Source organism: Microtus ochrogaster, unplaced genomic scaffold (assembly GCF_000317375.1).
Source record: "Microtus ochrogaster isolate Prairie Vole_2 unplaced genomic scaffold, MicOch1.0 UNK3, whole genome shotgun sequence".
In the NCBI taxonomy this organism is placed as follows: domain Eukaryota; kingdom Metazoa; phylum Chordata; class Mammalia; order Rodentia; family Cricetidae; genus Microtus; species Microtus ochrogaster.
The window spans coordinates 16,237,343-16,242,807 of NW_004949101.1; positions in this window are offsets into that span (position 1 = coordinate 16,237,343).

Genomic DNA, 5,465 nt, shown 5'->3' on the forward strand with positions numbered 1-5,465 from the left:
GCGACAGCCCAGCCCCGGAGCCCGCGGCGCAGCCCGGGGAGCGTGCACCGAGCCCGAGGCCACCCGGCCCAGCCCCGGCCGCCGAACACAAAGGCGCGGACCGCCCGCGCTCCGGCCGCTCAGGCCCCGCGGAGGGGAGGGGCTCACCTGGCACAGCTGCCGGCAGTAGGCTCCGCCCCGGGCCCGCCCACCGGGGGCGGGGAGCCCGAGGCCACCCGGCCTGAAGCCGCCGGCGGCACCGCCACCTGCGCTCCCCTATCTTCGCAAATGGGACGTCTCACCCACCCATCTGCCTAGGAACCGAGCCAGCTCTGCGCTGCCCCGCCCTGCAAAGCCAACGAGGTCTTCCGGCACAGTCAGAGCGCGCCCGCCTCAGTTTACCCAGACTCAGGAGCCACCCTTTTGAAAGGAAAGAGAGCCCCCTCTCCTCCTGGGCTGCCTCTCCTCACCCAGGTCTCTGTTGGGTGCCCACCCGGAACCTAAGGTGAAAGGGAAAGAGCACCTGCATGCCAACCCGTCCCCTCACTGCCAGGCCCATGGTCTGAAGTGGCTCTTCTTTAAAAAGTGTATTTCCCTATAAACCCCCAAACTTTTAATAAAAGCTGAAGTTAATATTAAGTGACACTTTTTTCTTTAAAAAAAAATAATTGCTTAGAAATTATTTGTTAGCGGAGCAGTGGTGGCATATGCCTTTAATCCAGTTCTCAAGACTTCCTAATGTTGTGACCCTTTAATGTGTTTCCTCATGTTGTGGTAACCCCCCAATCATAAGATTATTTCGTTGCTACTTACTTAATAACTGTGATTTTGCTACTATTATGAAACATAATGTAACTATCTGATAGGCAAGATATCTGATACGTGATCCCTTTGGGGTCACAACTCACAGGTTGAGAACCACTGCTTAATCCCTGTACCCAGGAAGTAGAAGCAGGCGAATCTTTAAATTCAACGCCCAGACTAGACTACAGAGTGAGTTCCAGGACAGTCAGGGCTACACAGAGAAACCCTGTCTTGAAGCTACCCTCCCCGCACCGCCCCAAAGAAAGAAAATTATTTGTTTATCCCTCTCTGCATCCCTATTCAGTTTTCCATGTTTTATTGGTAACACACCATGTCAGCACTGGATCCAAGGGAATACAAGCCTTTGGTGACATCAAAGCCCCTACTTTGGGCTGTGTCTGGGCAGGTACCCTCCCCTGATTTCAACCTGGAGCAGGCCAATGCTGAGCACAGGTCACTATAGGTTCAGCCAGGAGAGAAACTGGATGTGATGACAGACACTTGTGATCCCAGCCTCAGGAGGCCAAGTCAGAAGGGTTACAGAGTTCAAGGCTAGCCTTGGCCACTTACCAACTTCAAGGCCAGGCTAAGCTACACAATGAAAGCCTGCCTCAAAGGAACAAGGAGTAGGGGTGTAGCTCATCAGAACAGCACTTTTTTAACATATCCGAGACTCTGGGTCCAATCCCCAGGACTGAATTTTCAAAAGAGACCCAGAGAGCAGACGTGGCCCCGCAGAAATGGGCTCTGATGGTCCCTGCCAGAGGGAACCACCTAGGAATCAACCTCAATCGGCGGCAAGTCAATTTCACATGAAGTTTCATCTCACTCGAGAAGACCTTGTCATTGGCCAAGTCCCTCTTTCCTCTCCTCTTTTAAACCCCAGGTCCTCCTGGGGTGGAGCTCAGACTTCCTCCTCTCCTCTGTGACTCCTCCCCCTCCACCAAAGAGCGGACCAATTAGGATGACTCTAAGGGCTCAAGCCCCTGGGTGAATTCTGCCTCTGTGTAGCTACTGGGTCTTAGGCAAGTTACTTAGTGTCTTGGTTCAGTTCCCTCAACCACAAAATGGCCATAATAAATAGCGCTTGCTCCAAAGAGCTGTATTAAATCAAAGTATTAATCTCGTCTCCTTCGGTAGGAAACTACTTAAATGGCTTTTGGGCAAATAAACAGGGGGGTTTAGTTTCTTGTGTAGCAGAAAAGCCCAGTGGAGAGTCAGGTAGGCAAAGGCTCAAAATAAACAAATAAATTAATTAAATAAATAAAAATCCAGACTTGATCTTCCTATCACTACCTGAGATAGGAACAGAGAGAACAGGTTGTCAGCAACTCAAAGAACACATCCTCTTTTTTTTTTTTTTTCAGTAAAAATAGTTGGCTCTGACTGGTTCATATGTCATCCCAAGACAGTCACTGAGTGATGCCTGGAATCAGCCCATAAGACATATGGAGAGAGTGAAGAAGAATTATCACAGGGCCCTGTTTACTACCAGAAAGTGAACAGGCCCAGACCTGTGTGTGCCAAAGAGGCAGTAAATTCCCCTCCAAAGTTATTAAAGATACATACGTTCTAAATGAGACAGATAAGAAAGATCTCCCTATTCCTGGGGCATTGGACAGGTATTAAGAATTATTAAAAACTTTAAAAATTGCTATTACTGGGGCTGGAGATATGGCTCAGTGGTTAAGAGCACTGCCTGCTCTTCCAGAGGTCCTGAGTTCAATTCCCAGCAACCACATGGTGGCTCACAACCATCTGTAATGAGATCTGGCGCCCTCTTCTGGCCTGCAGGCATACATGGAGGCAGAATGTCATGTATACATAGCAAATAAATAAATTTTAAAAATTGCTATTACTAGGCAGTGGTGGTGCATGCCTTTAATACCAGCACATGGGAGGCAAAGGCAGGCAGATCTCTGTGAGTTTGAGGCCAGCCTGGTCTACAGAGTGAGTTTCAGGATAGGCCCCAAAGCTACAGAGAAACCCGGTCTTGAGAAAAAAAAATGCTATTACTAACTGGGCATGGTGGCACATACCTTTAATCCCAGCACTCTGGAGGCAGAGGCAAACAGATGTCTGAGTTCAAGACTAGCCTGGTTTACAAAGCAAATTCCAAGGCAGCTAGGGATACACATAGAAAACCTGTCTTGAAAAAACACAATGTTATGAATGACAGGTTTTTAAGTTCTTATTGAATGCACTGCTGATCTTTATATTCTTGTCAGTAAGTGAAGATATTGGGGAATGGGAAGATTTTGCCCCCTAATTAGCAGCCATTGGATTCTATCTCTATTGGATTCTGTCTGTCTCAATTTGAGCAAAAGACTGCCAGTCAAATATCCAACTGAACTACCCTTGGGCCAGTTGCAGCTGCTTGGAGCACTTGATGGGCACAAAGATTGCCCTGGTTTTTCTGGCTCCTGAAGGAACAAAGTCAGGCAAGACTGTTTCAGTTTGTAGCAGACTCTGCTATCTGAAGCCCAAATGAATTCAAATGATTCCCCACCACCATCTCCACCCAGGACAGAGGGAACACACTTCCCCTAGTGGCCTAGCAAAGGGACTGCCATGACCTATAGTAGACTGGTAAACACAAATATCTGTTTGTGTGTAGATGGAATTTTCTCTATCGCACACAGGTCCCACAGTAGTTTAGTCCCAACAAAACACACAGAGACTTATATTAATGATAAACTGGTTAGCCTATTAGCTCAGGCTTATTATTAACTAACTCTTACAATTTAAACTAACCCATAATTCTTGTCTATGTTTAGCCATATGACTTGGTACCTTTTATCAATAAGGCATTCTCATCTGGCTTCCTCTGCATCTGGCTGGTGATTGCAGACTGAGGCTTTCCTCTTCCCAGAATTCTCCTAGTCTGGTGACTCTGCCTATACTTACTGCTTGAATACTGGCCAATCAGCATTTTATTAAACTAATACAAGTGACAAATCTTTAGAGGATACAAGAGCATTATCCCACAGCACTTCCCCTTTTTTTCTTCTCAAAACAAGAACTATGAATCAAATCTCCTTTCTTTAGCTTTTTTCCCCTGACTATCAACCATAACAGCTTATAACCAATACTCTAAACAAAGCCAAATATCCATAATCCATTTTTGGAGGATGTGGGACTAGTTTTCTAGACTACTTCCTGCTGAGTGGGAGCACTGATAATCTCATGGAGACCCAAAGAAAATTTAGGATTACAGTCAAGTTGTGACTGGAATATTCTTTGAGGCTGGATCTTCTCAGCCAGCAGTCTTGAGGCTGTTCTGGATATAGAACTCAGAGGAAACTGTAACAGAGGTACTCTAAAACATTGGATCATTTGGTACATCTGCTCCTATCAGAGATTTTTCGGGGTTGGGGGTCTTCTTTGATCAAACCGGATTTTTCTTAACCCAGAATGAACTCACAGAAATGAGAATTTCCTGGGGAAACAAAAGCAAAACCTCTCCAAAGTAACATATATTTTTATTTAAACTTGGAAATCAAGGCATTTTCAAAATATATAGTTTGGGTTAATACAGCAACATTTATAATTAAACGTCTTTTTAGCAACTGTTGCTCCCTCCTAAGCAGTCAAGCAATTCAAAGACAACACAATAACATACAGTATCCAGATATTTTTTGTGTTTATTTTCTATGTGGCTTTTTTAACTCTAATTTTTATTTTTATATTTACTTTTAATTTTTGGTTTTTTGAGGCAGGATTTCTCTGTTTTCTTTGACTTTCCTGGATCTCTGTAGACCAGACTGGCCTTGAACTCACAGAGATCCACCTGCCTCTGCCTCCCAAGTGCTGGAATTAAAGGTGTGTGCCACTATTTCTATTTCTTTTTTTCTTTTTTTTTCTTTTTAAGGATTTTCTCTATCCTTTTTTCTCTTCTCTCCCAAGCCTGTGTATATTTTTAAACACATTGTAAACCATTTAGAGGGTTTTTTTTTTGTCTGAATGTATCTTTATTGTATATCTCTCTTTTTCTGGCCACATGACTCTTTAATTTGCTAAGTAATAAACTAGGATTAAGGTTGCAACTTTGATGGCTGAATCCTCCCCACTCCTCGGCTTCCTGAGAGTCTAGCTTCATGGAAGAGATATTGGCAGAAGCCACATTTTTCTAGTTCAGTAAGCAGAGCATGAGACTCTTAACCTCAGGTTTGTGGATTCGAGTATAATGGTAGTCACAACTCACTTAAAAATCAAAGCTGGCTTTGGAGTTGGAGAATGGCTCTCCTTCTCTAAATCCAAACATGTTGTTAAAAGAAAAATTCAGAGTTTCTGTCTCATATCAGGAGCCACCTGGTGTGGGTCAGAAGGAAAATAAAAATCTAGGGACTAAGGCTATCAAACTCTGCTTTCAAAAATTCTAATTCTCCCCATACCTATTTTTGTCTCCATGGTACTTTTCTTTGAATGTATATGTCTATCAAAATTCAAACTTTCTATTTTAATATGAATAATGTTTAAGTTTTCCACAGTGAACAATAAATTTTCCCACAGTAACCTCTGAAGTCTCCAGGAAGAAGATGGGGCCCCTTAACAACAACTCCACCTGGTTCATATGATGCCACTCAGCTGACGGCACCACTTAAAAATTGAATTTAGACTATGAACTGCTCAGAACAATTTCAAGGTGGCGAGCTGAGATGATCCAGCCTCACAGACTACTC